The 18,916-nt window shown below is 41.9% G+C and overlaps 1 protein-coding gene across 44 annotated transcripts in view; it reads left to right on the forward strand.

The window, feature by feature from the left end:
• LOC117934721 (receptor-type tyrosine-protein phosphatase delta-like) overlaps positions 1–18,916 on the forward strand; it is a 362,606-nt gene that overhangs the window by 57,643 nt on the left and 286,047 nt on the right. The window lies entirely within an intron of this gene.

The raw sequence follows: 18,916 nt of genomic DNA on the forward strand, positions 1-18,916 counted from the left end.
CCTCTCTCTCTCTCTGTCTCCCCTCCATTAATAAACAGTGCTCTCGTCTTCATGCATGAGGGACTCGCAATGGTTCCCCTTCCACAGTTAGACAGATAGCAGGGGAGATGGATGTGTCAGTCAGTCAGCGCTGCCTCACCCCGGTCAGATGCTCTGTGTACTTCGGGTTATTTAGAGGCCTGCTGGCTGGTAAACTGCTGTTTTTTAAAAGCTTAAAATTTGTTTGGGCGAAGGCAAATCTGAGCGCATTTTCGCTTGTTGTTTTCCAGCTGTTCACAGGAATGTATGTTTACTTCTTAGACATTGGCCTGCATGTCAATTGATGATTTAGCACTCAAAAAATACACAAATAAAAAGGTCGTAGATGTAGTCTTGCTTGTAGCATTGGGTGGTTTTTTCAGGGCCCGCCACCCCTATACCCAACAGAAACTGGAACACTTCAGTTCAGTACATCCCTCCATCTGCCTCTCTGCAGTGTCATGTCAATGAATAATAAGCACCCGGCCACAATCTCCAATTATGCAAATCGATGGCGGGATCCAGATATAAGGTTGTTTGTGGCTGATCTTAATGCAGATGCACTGATGGTGTGTTACATTACAGCCATGAACAAAGGACTGTCATCTAGGACTCTGCTCAAGCGTGTCTGTAAGCTGCCAGTACCTATTGTACACTACAGTGATGCTCTTAAATAGGTAAGGTTGGTAGGCCCAAATAGGTTGGTTTAAATCCTTAAACCAACCCTTATTAAGTTTCTACAGATCATCCATTAGCTTCTGTATGACGACAATGTGTTACAAAACAGGCATTACTTTCTGGCAGGTGACATGTTCTGCAAGAACTTCTATTCATGGATAAAGTATATTTTACCCCGATAAATCCCCAGTCCTCCATAGTCCACCCGTTCACTCAGCTGTCCTGTTTGTGAGTGGTCCTTTGTTGAGACTCCTGTGGCCTTATTCTACTTTTTGTCAGCTAATGATCAGTAATTACCAGTTGAGTTTGACACATTTTTTTTAGTACCCAGACACAAAAAAACACCCAGGTAGTTCTCACTTTTGATATTTGGATTATTTTCATTGGTATTTTTAATTTCACTGGATAAATTAGGTAGATAAAGTGCCTCTTTGTTATTGTGGTATAAAACACTGGTTATCTTTTTAATGAAGATTCTGACCTGTAATTTGTTTTAATATTCTAAACTGTGAAGTTGAGGCAGGCCATACCAGGGACCAGGCTGTTTCTCTTTCAGAGTGACCACAGACCACACAACCAAATAAGATGATCTACCTACTTCTGTATTTTAAATGGTATCTGTTGCCCTGCTAGCAGACACCATGCTTGCAAAGCCATGGACTCTATGTTGAGGAAGAGAAAAAGAATCAGCAAAATGCGATCCATTTCTTACCATGTCTTTCCTGTTATGAGGGTCAACTTGTTTACAGAAAGCCACATTTTATTTTTAAGAGCAATTTCTTCGCTCAACTAATGCATCTCTTTCAGTGTTGAGAGCACAATGGCTCACTCAGAGCCTGTGACCCTTCCTTCTGGTCTTCATCCAATGACAAAATCTCCTTCAAAATCTTAAAACGCATCTCCAGAGGGGAGGGATACAGGAATTCATCCAAACTGATATTTTTCTTCCCCTTCAAGATATTGACGTCACGGCAAAAACCATTGTCTCCTACTCAGACACAACAAAGGGCTTATCAGCGCTCTATGTTCAGGCCCAAACGCTGCTGCAATCACAGTCGGAAGGGTGACCTGGAGATGGTGTGAATTCTTTCCTAAAAGGCGCCACTATAATTTTAATTTTCATTAACAATTTATTTTGTCTTCCTGTCTGCGTTTCAGTCATGGCAGTGTTGATTTAATCAGCTAGCGTTGTATCTCGATATGGCGTTTTCAATATAATTTACGAAAGAGTAGGCTTCTGTTCAAATTAGAGCACCCAGTGGAGGCTTACTTCCAAGAATACCATTACAATATTTGGACTTATTAGCAATCAACCTTTTTACTCTCAGGGTTTTCAAAAATATAAGCAGCTCAACAAAGAATGCAACACATTTGCCATTGTTTGGCACTTTAAATGGAAGCATACAAGCACGTTGGTCCACAGTGTGGCAAAAACACTGTAACAGCTCCAAAATATACTGTTAATATGAAAATGTATTTCATCATCTCTCGCTTGCTATTCTCCGGCCACTATTTAAGAGAACTCTTCCATCATCTCCCCCACAGAGGCATCTCATTTAAACACGCAAACCGCTGGGAGGCCTGCCACAATTGCTTAATTGAAACCCTTTTTAGTTTATGAAAAAGAGAATACCCATGTTCCCCAAACAGCAAAATGTCTTTAACAGTAGGGCGTCATAGCAAATCCAGGGTATGGTGATCGGCTCTTCAATGGGCTGTTACATTACAGACCACTGCAGGTGTAACTCATAGTGAGCAGATATGAATGGCAGGCGGCAGGTTGTAAGTGACCATCAGCCTGTGAGTGGAGGCATGGGGCGTGGTGCACGAGAGGCACGACAAGTGAGGAGTGTTGCATATTGCCGTGCAGTGTGAGGCCGAAATCAGACACGATAATAATAGTCAAACTATTTCTGGTGAGGCAAGACAGGTGGGAGTTTGTCAGAACACTATCATGGCAGGGTATGAAATCACAATGCAAATGGCAGGGTGAGTATGAGATGTGTGAGTTCACAAAGCAAATGTTTTTTTTTTGGTATTATCACTTTCACACCTTGCATGTCCTGCAGTCTTAAATTATGTATGTTAGCCAATCAAAAATGGAAAAGGATAAAAGACATTCATGCTAGTTTATCAAAGCAGATACACAACATGAATATGGAAGGTTTTGTGTTACATCTATGAATATTGGGTGGGAGCCGTGAAGCTAAAATAACGCAGTCCTGCTAAAAGAAAAAAAAATGCTGCATCAAACACCTCGAACAGATCTCAGAGCAGTTGGATTAGAAGCTGTAAAAGATGGATGTGGTGCTGGAGTGAGCTGCTACACATCCTCAGAGTTACTAGCAGCTGTTCAGGGTAGGGACTTGGCAGGTACAGATCGCGGGGGAGCTTGCTAGCAACTTCCTCCACCCCTCCTCCTCCCTCAGCTAGCGATGGCCTCATTTATCTGTCACCACCCCTCCTACTCCCCCTCTTCCACTCCAGACATCTTTGTCTAACACGCCTTCACCGTTGAGCTGAAACAACTCCCGTCACTTTTGTTTTTATTCCATCAATTACGTTTCTGCCAAATGCCGTGATCGGCCACTCTGAAAGCTGGCTGCTGCCCCAACAACTTCACATCGTGGCTGTCACTAGAGCCCTGTCATTTAATGACTTACCAATAGGCTCAAAATAAAGACTGTATTAGTCATTCATATCCCCCTGTGCTGAACTATGGAAAAAATACCTATGGGCCCCCAAAGCACATTGTTTTTCTCTGAAATATGCCTTCAATTAGAATGTCATTTTGCTGTGCCACAGTCATCTTCATTGCCAAGAGTGATGAGAGGGAATTGGGCATTAGTTCACCATGTGACAGATACCTCCCTTCAGAATATCTCATTAGTCAGATTCATCTCTATTCCATCACAGGCAACTCGCATTGTTGACCGTGCAACCTTTTGATGATCCACATCCCTTTTATTTAAAGCCCAATAAATTACCATATATAGTATTAAGATAAATATTTCATCACAGCAGATGCGAATATTTAATACAGTGCACTTGAATTTACACAACGATTAGGCATGTGCCTTTTTAATGACATATGTCCATGTATTTTCACAGGAAGACAGCAAAGGAAATCTAAAAATAACTGCATGACTTGCATGTACATTTACGCTTGTTGGAAAAAATTCACGGGTGTGCTTGCATCATGTGCTGTTTGTGGGGTTGTCTAACTGCACTTTTCCAAGCATTGTCTCTTTGACAACATATCAAATTGAGCACATTAAGTGTCCATCTTTTCAAAACGTTCTAAGACTCGCATCAATCGCCCCTCTCCCTTGCTCAATACTACTTGCCGATGAAAGCAGAGTGCCTCACCATTTGGACGGCCCACGCCGAAAACAGCGTTTTCAGCCTGACAATCGGTCCAAGCAGGTGTTTCGCGTTGTGTTGGGGGAATAGAGCAGCTCAACAGCACATTGGAGGATCAGAGAAGGCTTCAGATGCACCTGGTCACGTGCCAAGGCCTCCCTTCCCCACACAATCTGGCCTGTTCTGTTCCCACTCAGTGGCAGACGCACCTCCGCTGGCAGCTCTGATGGACGCTAAGCTCTGTTCTGGTGACAAATGCAGAGATCATTCGCTCCGACCCACGCAAGCGTTTAATCATGATGCACTGCTACTGCTGCTCACACCCCAGATATTATATCGCGCAATTTCCTGTTACTCTTACATTCTCAGAACTAAATGGGTTTTGGATATGTAACAGTCATTGGTGGCTGTTTCATGCCAGGTTTTGCCTTGTTAAGTGAACGTTTACCTTGAGATTTAGCTGGCAACAATCATGCACAAACGTAAGGTTGATGTGTGGAGTCAGATTAAAGCAAAGAGGCACTTTTCTGCACTTAGAATTCACCACACGTTTTGGACCCACAGCACATGTCCTCTACTGAGCTCATACAGTAAGTAATAGGCATGGAAATCCCTGGCTAATATATGAATAGTTCTGTGGTGGATATTCAGCCCGTTAGCTGACAATATCCACCGGACTTTCAGGAAAATAAATGGACTGTTTAGATGTCCAGACTGCGATACTTTGCTGGACAATTTATCTTTACATGGAATCATTTTTATGGATTGTGTGGGGAATTTATTTTACATGCTGGCTTCATTACCTGCAGTTGGCAGAATGTCTAGTGTTTAATAGTGGATTCCTGCTTTTATACTGTATTTGTCAACATGGTTATGCAATTTCTTACTATATGAGCGTTGGTATAAATGGATCCCACCTGTGTGCAGGGGAGGTATCAACAATATCAAGGGTAGCCTGAGCGATGGGAATGAGAGCATCCCAGAGGGTCTGTGAGCTGGAATAAGACAGATACAGCTGAGTGAGCCACGATGGAAGGAAAAAATACTGTATATAGAGGGAGAAACAGGTCAAAGAGAAGGGGCCTGGACCCTGGGGATGCCTGAAGATGGGAAAGAACATGGGCCCCTTTCACCAAAGCCAGGTCTTCAAAGACTGAACAGTTTTCTAGTGACAATATGGAGCTAAAAGAGACCTTTAAGCAATGGGAAGTCAATATACCCTAAGGGCCCTCTCTTGCACCTGGCACAGCGCAAAGCCTGACGCAAGTGTCTTTGCTACTTTAAGACCAACGCAGTTGTCAATTTTTTGGGGGGCGTATTGCTATCTTGAGGCAACTGAAAGTGACCAGCAAAAACCTGGTCTAAAGTCAATTATACAACATTTCATTGTTGTTTTGACAGCGCATTATTATAGAAAAATTAGCCTAGACTCATACACAGAGAAGCACAGCAGCAAACACACATGTAAAAGATTACAAATACAACTATTAAGCTGCAAATCCACCATCATAATATCGATGCGCCAAGGTACAACCGCGCCTGGATGTTGAAGGGAATGAGAGATGACTCTCTGATTGGTTAATTGCATGTTTAAGCCCAGAACACACCAATGATTACAGTAAGTACAACCCTTTAGGGTCATGCGCTTGGCGCACAGACACTTTATTCCAATGTCAAACTAGCAAAAGTTAATTTGGAAACTCCCTAAACGCACCTGTGCCATGAACTTAAATCAATAAAATAGGGCGGCAAGTGTTGGAGTGAGCTTGCACTACTGTGCATAACCCAGCAGGAGTACAGAAAAATGATAACCCATTTAGTAAAATACAAATACAGTCCACGTCTTAAGCTTAAAACAACAGTTATATCTGAGAATGGTATCAATCTTGTTTTCAAACTATTTTTTTCTCAAAATTACAAAATAATTCATTCAAATTACCGCTTTTTATAATCTTGCAAATGAAGTGAGCTGTTTGCTGTCACAACACAATGTTTTGCAAATTTGCTCCTCTAACAAGCACATCATCATAGTTAATAATAATGTGCTTGTGTATATCCATCTGTGGCATTCCCTTTACTCTCTTACATGACATCCGGCTGAGTCCTTGTGGAACTGATAAAAAGGTGGGATAACAATCAAGGTTCTGGCTAAATCTGGACGATATTGCAATATTTTTTTCCCCTGCGATATATATTGCCATATGCAAAGGAAAAAGTAATTTTTAAAAGATGACACAAATACCTCTGTTTGGAAATAATAAATCATTCTCGAATACTGTTGTAGGGGAGTGCATCTACATAGATGAAAAAAAATCAAAAAAGAGGATCTTTTCTAATGTGAACCATTCTTTGTTGAACTTTAATGCTTAAAAAACACCAAAGCAAGTAAGCTAGGCCCTGTGACTAACGTTACTCTTCTTAAGTGGTTTTGGAAAGGGAAAATAGGTAGAAATACGCTGGTTGACTAGCATGACATCATTGTATTCAAATAATATTCAATCCAGGCTAACGTTAATGACAGTAACTGCATGTTGCTTTCTCTAAATTTCAGGTTGTGGTCGACTAGCGGGGCCAGCTCATTTGATAAATTGATCAGACCTGCATGTCACGCGCACTAGCAACAAACTCTGTATCAGAGAACAATTAAATCAGTGGAAATGACGTTAGATCAGACACAGACTTCTGTAGTAGATTAGTGTTACGTTTCTAGCGTCGCAGCTCCGAACCGTAACGTTAGTTGGGACAGACGGACCCCTTGTTTCTTTAGGCTAACTATATTAGCTTTAGCCTGGCTGGTAGCAGCTTTCTGCTTGTTTCTTTAGGCTAAGTATATTAGCTTTAGCCTGGCGGGTAGCAGCTTTCTGCTTGTTTTTTTAGGCTAAGTATATTAGCTTTAGCCTGGCGGGTATCAGCTTTCTGCTTGTTTCTTTGGGCTAAGTATATTAGCTCTAGCCTGGCTGGGAGCAGCTTTCTGCTTGTTTCTTTAGGCTAACTATATTAGCTTTAGCCTGTCTGGTAGCAGCTTACTGCTTGTTTCTTTAGGCTAACTATATTAGCTTTAGCCTGTCTGGTAGCAGCTTTCTGCAGAGGGAAATGGCCAGCAGATGTTGTGATTATGTTGCATTAATCAGGTGATTTATGAACATGAAAACACTGACTGCTGTAGCTTCACTGACTACACATTGAATGCCATGGGCACCACCGTGTCAGCTGCTGCCTACGGTACTTTTCTACACATGGAGAGCCTCACTTCCTATAACAATAACCCATGTTGGACTAACGTCAAATACACACGTTGCCCAAATGGCTACCAGTCTTCAAGGGGAAGGGTCGGATGGTAGTTATCATGTAAAAGGAGAACGGTGAAAGTTTTTGCAAAGAATCGCACATCGCGATACTGATGCTAAAACACAATATAGTTCAGCCCTAGTCCTGGCCCTGGTGTTGTATACCGAGCTGAAACCATTGCTTAAAATGGCGCAGTGACGGAGCCAAACTGACAGCTGAGAGTGGGGATTTACCAACGGGACCATTGTTTAATCATCAACATTCACTCTGTGTTCATATTTAGATCTTCTCTTAGGGATTTGGTTGCTGTTTCTGTGGCAGCTCTTCAAAATGTTTTGCTTCCAACTTTTCATAAAGAGCTCTAATTGGTGTGCCTACTTTGGTATTGTTTGGTAAGTGAAAAGGAATAAAAAAAATAGCAGCTTTTGTGATTGCCTGAATCTTTGAAGGTTTTGATAGTGCTTATGCAAAGAAAAGAGACAACTTTAGCTTGAATTTTAATGAGAAAGTATACATGCAGTGAGATATGTGGGCCGCGTGTCATTTAAGGCAATATGTGTGTTAGAATTAAGGAGCCGGGCAATTTTTTGCTCGAAGACGTGATCGCTCAGAAGCGTGGACAGCAGGAGTGCAATTTCAGTGTTGTTTCACTCTCACAAAGGCCAATAATTGGTCTGAGAAGGTTTGTCACTAAAGGGCATTTCAACTGAAACACACAGGAAGGCCTACATTTATGGAAATACACTAATTAGCATCCATAGTAAATACAATCCGTTTTCAAAAGGGACCATCATCGGCCGAGCGGTTACTCACAGCCACTGAGTTGTACACTCCAGACACGTGGACAAAACCTCTGCAGATTTGATTATCATTCATGCAGTAATCGGCGCCACAGAGCAATTACTCGTCAGGAACTGTAATCACTCTGAGTCTAAGCATGCATTTAATTACAGGAGTATTAACAAAAAAATAATCGCTCTTGAACACCAATCACACAGAATGAGATTTGTTGAGGGGACTCTGAGATGATTACTGCCTGTAAATCTAGCCATAAAAGTGGGGGCTATTATGCCTCGTACTCAAATGGCTTTTTCAACAAAACTCTAATGGCGTGCATAATTTTACACAGTTCATTACTGTAGTTCATTAAGAAACGAGAGGTGCTTTTCACAACCAAGGCTGTGTACAGTACGTAGTGTAGTGCAGAGTGTTGACTGCCTTTTGCCAGCTCTCCATGTTTTAACAATGTAAATTACACATTCAGTGGCCTTGTTAAATTTTATTTTTTTGTTTTATTGCAACTCAACTCAGTTCTGCTTGAATCACTGTGCTTTTAAAGACACCCTAGTGCCATATGTCGGTTATTAGCCATACATTAACCTAACCCTTTAAATTAAAACTATTACATGATTAATATAAGACACAGCCCTCTGCGCAAGCTGATGACAAAAGACTCTTTGTTGCTGCTTTGTTTCCCTGTTTTTGGTTTCCCTCCCCCTCTCTTAGCGATGATAACGTGTGACAACACACAGCCCAGGGGGCCGCACAGCAGGTGGCCGCTGGGAACCTTGCCGTCTCTCAAGCGACCGGCCTCTGGCAACCGCTGACCTCGTAACACGCGCGAGCACTCATACATACTAACCACGCGGTGTGTCAGCCGCGGCTGTGTAGCAACCCAGGGAGCTTGTCCGACATGCTGAGTCGACAAAAAGGGGAGCTCAAGTGGCAGAGTAGACAGCGGCCTCGGGGGTATGCTCACCGTGTACCTCCGTCCCCCCATAAACCGCACGGTGTTGACAGGCCGAGCAGATAAAACCCAGAGGCCATGCAGAATATTACTGACTGGACATGCAGGGAACTAAAGAGTAAGCTTGTTGTGATTGGCCTTTATTCGGTGTATATACTGAGATCATAACATTACATGTGGAGAACGAAATAACGTCTACCTAAACTGTGATGCCTCCCTGTCAATTTGAAACTTTAGTTATAAATCCTAAAGCATAAATTGAGACATTCATGTACAGTTAATACTGTACGTGGGAATGATAGCAAAGGAAAGAGAAAGAAGGGTGTATCGAATCTGAACCTATGATGAATATGCTCCAAAGGGAAGAACAAAAACTAGTGCCCAGACTATAAATAGCGGCCTTGCAGAAGGAGGAAGAAAACAAAAGCAAAGCTTCCTCCAGATACAAGAATCAAAAATGATAAGTCCACCAGCAGTCACTTGTCTTCTGTCCAAATAGGTGTTGAAGCCTCCTTCCCGTTCAAATCACATTTGGCAGTTTATGTTATGTCTACGTGCAGTTATACAGTAAGTGCCTTCCCCTTGACAGCCGGGCAGCTCCTAAGGAGGGAGCATATACAGTATATTTCAAGAGAGGGTTCCCTAGTGCCAGCTCAGAGGCTTAATATCAAGAGGGTGTATGTATGGTAGGGCTGGGCCATATGGAGAAAATCAAATATCACAAAACACATTGTTCAAAAACCTTGATATTGATACCACAACATTATTGTAGTGTTGGCGATTGGTGCTTTCACAAAATCTTTACACAATGAGATATTTGATAAATAATCATCAGCAATGTGGATATAATGACTAAGTGGGTAAAGGCAAATAATAAAAGAGTTACAACAATCTGGTATGATCAGAAAATGACATCACTTTACAGAAATTCAGCTTTTAAAACCAGGAAAAGTTCACTTATCAGACCACTTATGCCATATTAAGACATCCAAACTCTAAGACGATATCTAGTCTCATATGTCGATATTGATATATTGCCCAGCTCTAATGTACGGTAGCAGTATTTCCCTGGAGATTGCATTTTGGTTTAATCAGATGCAAATGTGGCTGCTGATTGATTACATAAATGAAAACACAAAAACCTATCCAGCTGTGGTGCTGTTTTCTGTTTTACATTTTTCAATCTATTTTTCACTATTTCTTCCTCAATAAATGTATAACACAAGTACAGCGTAGACTAAATTGTAGCTATTAGCCTGCTGTTTGTGTTCGCTGAAGTGCTTAATGTGTGGAACACAATATAGCACAATTTTCATGCGTTTATTTGGGCTACGAAATTGAGATTCCAACGAATTAATCCCAGCGTGCGACTCCTTGCTCAGCCCAGGTACACTGTTTCTCAGATTTTTTGCCAAAGCTTTTTGAAATGTATGCATACATTTATGCAAGCTGTATGACAAAGAGGCAGAGACAGGAAGGGATGTACAACCAAAAACTGGTTCACTTTGTAACAACCCTCTTGAATGCACCCTTTTATTCCACAGCACTTCACGCTACGTTTAAAATGACCAAACCAGTTGCAATTTTGTGTTATTTAAAACTTGGAATTATGCCTCAAATCGTGCCTTTTTGTCATACACTAGATTGAAATGAGTCATTGAAATCATTCAGCTTTTCAAATGGCATACAGTAGACAGCATCATTGTGCATTCAGGCAGCGAGCGCTGAAGTGATTGAACGACCAGAAACCGTGCCATTTCACTGTGGAACAGACAGACAGACAATGCTTCGTCTGTGTTAGGAATTACATTGACTTTTGCGATACCTGCTGACTAAAGACTGGCTATTACCTGCTCAGCTGTTCATTAGGTAACTACTGGCCTCACTTTGAGTGAAGATTGCAGGGTAAGAGCCATTTCCTGCTCTTAAAAAGCATTTGCTGGACACTGCTGAGAAACACAGAGGGCAGTTGCAGGAGGCAGTGGATTGTGATGTAGCCGCTCTCCCATCCTGCACATGTTCAATACTAGTTCATGTCCATGCTCTCTCATTTTTTCCTTGTACAAATCTTGCCTCACACGAGGCTTCGATTGGTCTCCAAAGACAACTAACCGAGATCAACCAAACCAGGTATCAGGTTTCAGGATGAGCAAGGAGAGTTGGGTGCTAAAACATGGTGGTCTTCACAGCAGCATTTCATTCAGAAGCAGGGAGGAATAAAGTTGGCGTGCTGGGCTACTGTACTTTTATCTTCACAGGTCAAGGCAGGGTGAACCCTCATTTAAAGTGGTGACTCAAACCCTTGCCGTCTGGCCAAGGCTGGTGTGCTTATATGAATCCCCCCCCAAATGATGTCATATTGTCTAATGCATTGTCTCACATATACTTGACAGCGCACATAATACAAAAGGTGAAAAGATAAATCACAAGACATACAGACATAGTGTTTTGGTAAGACTTGGCGGGGGAAAACAATGTTGTGAGACACAATGTATCCAATTGGTCGGTGATGATTTATTCGGCTCGGTTTCTGTTATTTTTAATCTGTCAGTTTTGGCTTCATCATTTGTGAAAGAATTTTCAGACTTTCAACATGTTTTTCCATTCTTCTTTATTCTTCTTCCCTCTAAGGCGCCAATCTGCGGAGAACAGAGAGCCAGCCGCCGGCTCTTAAGAGCGCTTTTAAGGACCTGCGTCATTATTTCCATTCATCTTTAGCTTTGTTTTTGTCAGATTTTGTGCTGGTAAATGATACTGTCTGCTCTTCTGTTAAAAATCAGCAACATAATGAGGCATCATTAGCTGGGTTCTTTCACTTCCCAGCCACGTACCGTTTCATGTTTTCCTCCTTAGACAAAACTACTGTACTGTTGGTGTTGCCAAATTATACGGTAATCATGTCATTTGTGCTCAAAATACTACAAAGTGTAACTGTAATGCAACTGGAATAAATCTACAATATAAGAACAGATTAAGAGAGATTATAGGAATTTAAGATGCATGAAACTAAAATGATCACAGTGTGAATGGGATAATATTCCTAAAAAATCACAGGCTGCAAATTTGAAGAAATCCAGCGAGATATTTACCGCTTTTAATTTTAATGACTTGTCATGTATATCATCTGCGGTCGTTGTGATAGGAGTCATCTTTTTCAAACCACCTACTGTACTGTGTCTCAGCACCGCACACAGAGACGCGGGACAGTGGGTAATACCTGAGGTGTGATCATACCATGTTCCTGCCAAATAAAAGTGACAGGAGGAGACTGTAATCCATGCTCATCCCGCCACATTTTGTGACAGTAATCTGAGATTAATGTCCAGGAAACGTCCTTCCGAGGTGATTGCACACCAGGGCAGATGCTGCAGCGTGTTAAGGTGTGCGTTGGGCCAGATGTGCAGATAGATGAACGAGGGCTCACGTGGTTCCAAATCTGTTCACCTGGGGGAACAATGTCAGGAAGCCGTCTTGTCGAAGATACAGTAGAAGGCTTCGTCTAAATAAATATATATATACTGTATATATATATTTTATTATGATACGATGATGCCTGGTGATGACCCCATGGCGGCGTCATCGTATCAAACATCATCTGATTTAAATAAGCTATTGACCAATCAAGACATGAGTTGGCGCTTGATGCCTTGAAGGTTGGACTTTAAAAAAATATATTTTTATGTTTTTTTTTTCCCCGATATTTTTTTAACGTGATTTTCCTCTAAGCTTTTTTTGACTGAGATAACACATGGTCATAGGTATTCAGACCCTTTGCTCGGTATAGAGCAGAAGCATCCTTTTGAGCTAGTACAGACATGAGTCTTCTTGGGAATGATGCAACAAGTTTTTCACACCTGGATTTGGGGATCCTTTGCATATATATATATAGGGGCCGATTTGGTTGTACTAGTTTTGCAGTTTGACTGTAGGCTACTCCTGATTTTTTTTTGCTTGGTGTAGGGGAAGGCTGCATTTCTCTCTCTTTTTTTAAAGTTTACTGGTAAAATACTGTATTATTTTTAAATATACTTTATTCTAAGTAAATTTGCAGTGCTTACAGAGCATTACTAACAACAGATGAGAACGGGGTAGACCTTTTAATGAGAAGAACGGAACTACAAATAAGGAAATAACTAAATTGCTAGAGAACTCATGGAAGTAGCATGTGTTGTGAAGCCTCTGCTGGGCCCAGACGAAGGATGTACAGTTGCCACTTTGTATCACATTTATCATTTAAACCCTTCAAAGAACACTAAACTTCCTCAAGCTTTCTTAAGAAAGAACATCACATCTTTAAGCCGAGTAGAAATGGAGGAAGGCTGTGCGGACTTCCAATTAACATGAATTCTGGGATGAGGAGACAATGTTGAGAAATGAACAATGTCTGCTTGTTTGGACTTTAATGAGGACAAGGGGGAATGAGGGGGACACTGCAGATAGCTATAAATGGGGCAGGGTAGCAGGTTAATGTCAACATTATCTGAAGATTTTTTTTTCAAATCATTGCGAGGGAACATATAAACCGTTACATGTTTCCTAAATTATTACCTGTACAGAGACGAGCAAAGAAAACTCCCGCACACTGTCTAACTTGCAAAAAATATGGAATAGGCAATGTTTCTGTACTTTCAGTAAGTTAGAGAGTATGCAGGCAGTTTGTTTGGAGATGGATTTTTACCTCTTTTTTAAATAAAATGTATCTTGAATTTTTTTTTACATTTACTTCATCTTTTAAACATTGACAGCTGTCATTTTTTAAGGTAGTTGTAGTAGATATGTTTGTGAAAGTATTACATCATAATACACGTGTTTTTGTCCAAAGCAACTTCCGTTTCTTGTTCACATATTTACACCAGGCTACATAATATTATTCTTCATAAACTAAAGATGTATACTGAATGGATGCACAGTATTGAAGCATTCGTTAAGGTTTGGAACAAATAATCAGGAAAACTTGGTTTGGAGCGACCAGAGCATATTCTCCTCTCAGGCTGAGTAAGCAGTGAAAGGATTAAATACACACAGCTGTACTGGAGAGTAGCAAAGCCTTGAACAATGACTTAATGCACTCCACGAGGCCGCTTCACATCCCTCTAATGTATCATTTTTCACCTGGCACCTCCGCTCTCTTAAGATCAACTGAGAGGGATCAGCTGTATCGATTCCTTTCCTCTACACCAATCCGGATCAATAAGGATTCCTGCATTAGAAACCACTAACCCCATTTCCAGTGCTACTCGTTATGACTCACTCATAATGAATTATGCTGATGCAAGCGATTTGTCCCATGTTCATTAATCGCAGCTGCGTGTAGAAGTTTATTTTAAGCAACGCCACACCTTACAGTTAATTCCTTCCCATCCTCCTCAAATTAAAAGGTAGAATTTTTTTTTTCGTCATCAACGCTCAGATCTATTCCCTTGGTGCAGCGTCTGGCAGACGATCCACTGGCATGTTGAAGAAGCAGTTGAAAGCATGGGAGATTGTTAAAAACCTGCGAGGGGATAAAATGCATGCGCTCCATCCGTATGCAACACATCAAAGATGCCGAGATGCTTCAATGACGCGCTTACTGGCATGATCAAAAACAGCCATCTTAAAATGCTAAATCTCACGCGACGATGGCTGAGACGGAAAAGGTGCACTAATACCAACAACCATCTAGGGAGAAAACAAAGGTAGGAACTAAAACGCTGGAGTGGCGTCCCTTCAAAGGAAATATGAATATGCCTGAGTGCCATTGTGATAATGACACCTTAGTTTGGATTTAACCTTCATCCATCCAGACTTACTGGGAAGAAAAAAAAAAACGCATTTACAGTATGATCAGATATCTTGGATGGAAGATGAAAAAGGAAGCCATTATTTATACTGCTTGTTGACACTGGTATCAGATACTTGGGGATGGTGTTTTTGGTTTCAAATCTCACTGTGGTGGGGGGGGGGGGGGGGGGGGTACGGGCAGGGAATAATACATTACCTGCGGCATTTCCAGTCCTTTATTATGGAAGGCTGCACAGGATTAACGGAGCAGGGACGCCTCTACGCCTGTGAGGATTATTGGCAATACACTCCCACAAAACAGCTGTGGAAGGCAAATAATTGTCTTAAGGTGAATAACAATACCATGTTATCCCGGCAAGTGGGGAGTGGGCGGGATATGGAGGGGTGTGGATTGTGGGGTTAATATAAACCAAATAGAACTTATTTCTTCAACCTATGTTTCATTTATGAGTTGCGTATATGATGCCTGTGACTCTTGGTTTATATGCATTGCTTACACACAGAAATGCACGGGGGGGGGGGGGGGGGGGGGGGGGGGGGGGGGGAAGGGATTTAGCAGAATGCACAAGGAAATGAACAGGGTTTGGAGGGCCGTGCCAATATGCTTCTAACACGGCGGTACAAGGACTCTCCCCTGAGTGAGCTTGGATTTCGTGAATGAAACCCCTCCTTAACTATTCTGCTCGGGCTGCCGATCAGCAAACGCTGCCCGGGGCGAAGCCCTGTCTGCAGCTCCCCAACATTCAAACACATTTGCAAATCTCCAATCTGAATAAGCTGAGATGTTGTGAGGAGTCGTAGGGAAAGCATATCAACCGTCCTGTTGTCCTCAGGTCGAATTTGACCACTTTAAAAAATGTCTACATCTGAAATATGGGTTTGTTTTTAACCAAATTACCACCAAAAAAAATGGATTGGATTCCTTACAACGCTCTTTGCACATACAATCAATCACTTTCATTCCTGATTAAACTCATCTGGACGTTCCTCGGATCTGAACTACTAGTCAACATAATTCATTATTTCTGCTTTTTTTTAACTCAAATATTAGATACAATTCTACATAAATGAGGGTTATTGACCATGAATTCCAAAAGTACTGTAAAGCTGTTGGTGTTGGTGAAAACTAAAAAAATGTCAAATGTTTGTCCATTTTTGAGCTGGGAGGACATCAGAAGGGTTCGAATGGCCTGACTTGGTCATTACTTGGTGGAAGCATGCAGTATTGCCTCGGGTTAGGAACGCAGCGAGGCACCAGTGACATTGAGACAAAGAGCTTGTGTGTCTCCCCACACCAGGCCATGCTGGGCCTGTTTGTGATTCATGTTGGGTCAAACAGGCGCCGCGGACCAAGGCGAAGGAACTATCTGGCAGGGGACTTGCCAAATTGCTGCAGGCTGCGATTGAAGACACAGGTTGATGTGTTTTAGTACATGATAGCACATTTGATTTCTTTGGCAGACCGCTACTACTCCTGCTCCTTTAAATCATTACAATTTGGCGTCAACGTTATTGTGCTTGCTTGGTTTGGGTTGTTTTTTTCCCAGATTCTTTAAAGAATTCATACGTAATCCTGCCTTGAACAGAAGACATTACACATGTTAAGACTTTATATAGACCAAACTAACTATATGCATCATATAATGGACACTTTACCTTTCTGTGTGTTTGCCACTTCCAGTAGTTTGAGATAATCTCCCTGCTTTATGGGATGGCAGCTCAGTCTGGAGAGGGTTGGGAACCAGAGGGTCGCTGGTTCAAGTCCCCATACGGACCAAAGTATGGTGGTGGACTGGTAGCTGGAGAGGTGCCAGTTCACCTCTTGGGCACTGCCAAGGCGCTCTTGAGCAAGGCACCAAACCCCCAACTACTCGACCCCCCCGCACTCTGACATCCATTTAGTGCATGTATGAGCATGTGTGTGTAATTCAGGCCTGTGTAATTACTAAAGTATACATTATTATTATTATTATTATCATTATTATTAGTTATGCCCTTACACTGTGGGGCATGTGCTGTAGTTATCGCCTAACTGATTTATGATTAGTAACTGCACAGATGATTTTGAACAAGCTCGTTTTTAATGGCTTTAAACATGACTTTGTTATTTGATTTACAGTATATAATATATCACGCTGCTGCAAACACCGGCTTAGTATAGAATCAACAATGCATCCGCGAGTCATCTTCATTATTCTATCCTCTACATCCCCTAAGAAAATAGAAGACTTTAGGCAAAAAAAGGCTTTTTGAAGTTTCTTTTTTTGCGGAGCTAATATTTTTTTCCTGAGCGCAGCCCCTAACTTTCCCCACCTGCACTGTGTTTTCAAATGAGATAGCCACTTGTTTTAGAAGTCACGTTATTCATTTGACCGAGGGCAATGCAGTCCGGGGTTGAGAAGTATACTTGTTAAGCTGCTGTTGTTTGTGTGAATCCACCCCGGCCACCCCAGCAGCTCATCTCCTCACCAGTCGAGTTATACGTTTGCAGGGCTCCAAAAAATGAAAAACAAACTTCCGTTAATCGTCATTGTGTACATAACATTTAAAACCAATATCTGTTGCACGCTCATTAGTACTGAATGCTGACTCTTTATTATATTTGTCAGTGTTCACGCGCTGCATGAAGGCCTAATCCTGTTTACACAACGACAATCCTTGCTTCTTCTGCTGTTTGATCTGGTTTTTGCCTTGAGCCAAATGCCGAAGTTTTGACACACATGCACGCCCAGAGTTTTCCTTCTGTGCAAGCAAAAAAAAAAGGGTCAATTGAAGAAAATGAAGAAAATTGCAATTTAAATATTCATAAGGCTCTTTGTCTTTTCCCTCCCATCTGTGTCAGAGAGAGATCATGCTATTCCGCTGTGGATTTTGGCAATTACCTCTCATTGTCACCTCCCCATGTCCAAAGTCACCCCTCTGCTCTTGAGGGGAACAAGCAACCTTAACGAAATGGTGAGGTTAGAAGAGGATGCCAACAGATTGGATACTGCTGAAGCTGACATCATTTCACTGTTATTGAATTGGAGCACACCCCTGCATTGTCTACTTCAAATTAATCCCATTGCCATGGCTGTGCAGTCTGAAAAAAAATCATATTGTATAATTGAAGTCTAGCTCTGGCAAAAATGAGTCCTTGTGACTGCCAAGCATAGGGTCTAGATGTGAGGGGAGATTATTTTTCTTGCTTTAACGTCGGTTATCTCCTGGTTCTGTTTTTACACGGATTCTTCTTCAGAAAAAAAGGTGCGCTAGTCCCAACAATTTCATCTTTTCCAAATATGATGTACCTGACTCTGTGTAGTGACAGCAGTGCCATCAGGGTCTACACAGCTCAGACAGGATCTTGGCAAAAGGCTTCAGCTAAAGGCCAACACTGGCAGCTCTGTCACAGCGTAGGGAGACAGCTCCCCAGTGCCTCGGTTCTCAGAGTGCCAATTATGCCATCCAACTGAATTATGCCCTTGAGTGGTATTATTAGCAGTTGTTGAGGAATCCCAACATTTGTAATCATTAAGGTTTGTTCCCAGGAATGATTGAATTACTGGCCCAGTCTAATTAACGTATAGGAAGACAATGCATAACTGATTGGAATGTTTATTAGCTCCATGCACTGCAAAAAAGAAAAGTAATACACCACTACTGGGGTGTTTGTTCTTCCCCGGTATGAGTGAAGAAATCTTGGCCTCACTCACTGAGTGCCACTCTGCACGTCTTCCACTCAGTCCCACAACACGTCTCAAGTGGTAGCCAGGGCTCAGTTTGAAGTGGTTCCACACGGAAGATTTCATCTTAATGAAGCTGGGAATCAAAGAGCCACCAACTTATCCTGGCTAACTGGCACGGCACCTAATGTATTCCCCAGTACCGGCACTCCCAATCCTGCATGCTCCTGACCTAGACAGGATTCAAGGTTTCTGTCCCCCTAATACCATGCTCAGTCAGGTTTTACTCATTAAAAAGTTGTGTTGACAACAGATGGAGAACAGAATTACTTCAGTACTTGTGTTGTCTTCCCATTGACCATTCCACTTTGGT

This window comes from Etheostoma cragini, chromosome 19, assembly GCF_013103735.1.
Source record: "Etheostoma cragini isolate CJK2018 chromosome 19, CSU_Ecrag_1.0, whole genome shotgun sequence".
NCBI classification, from domain to species: Eukaryota; Metazoa; Chordata; class Actinopteri; order Perciformes; family Percidae; genus Etheostoma; species Etheostoma cragini.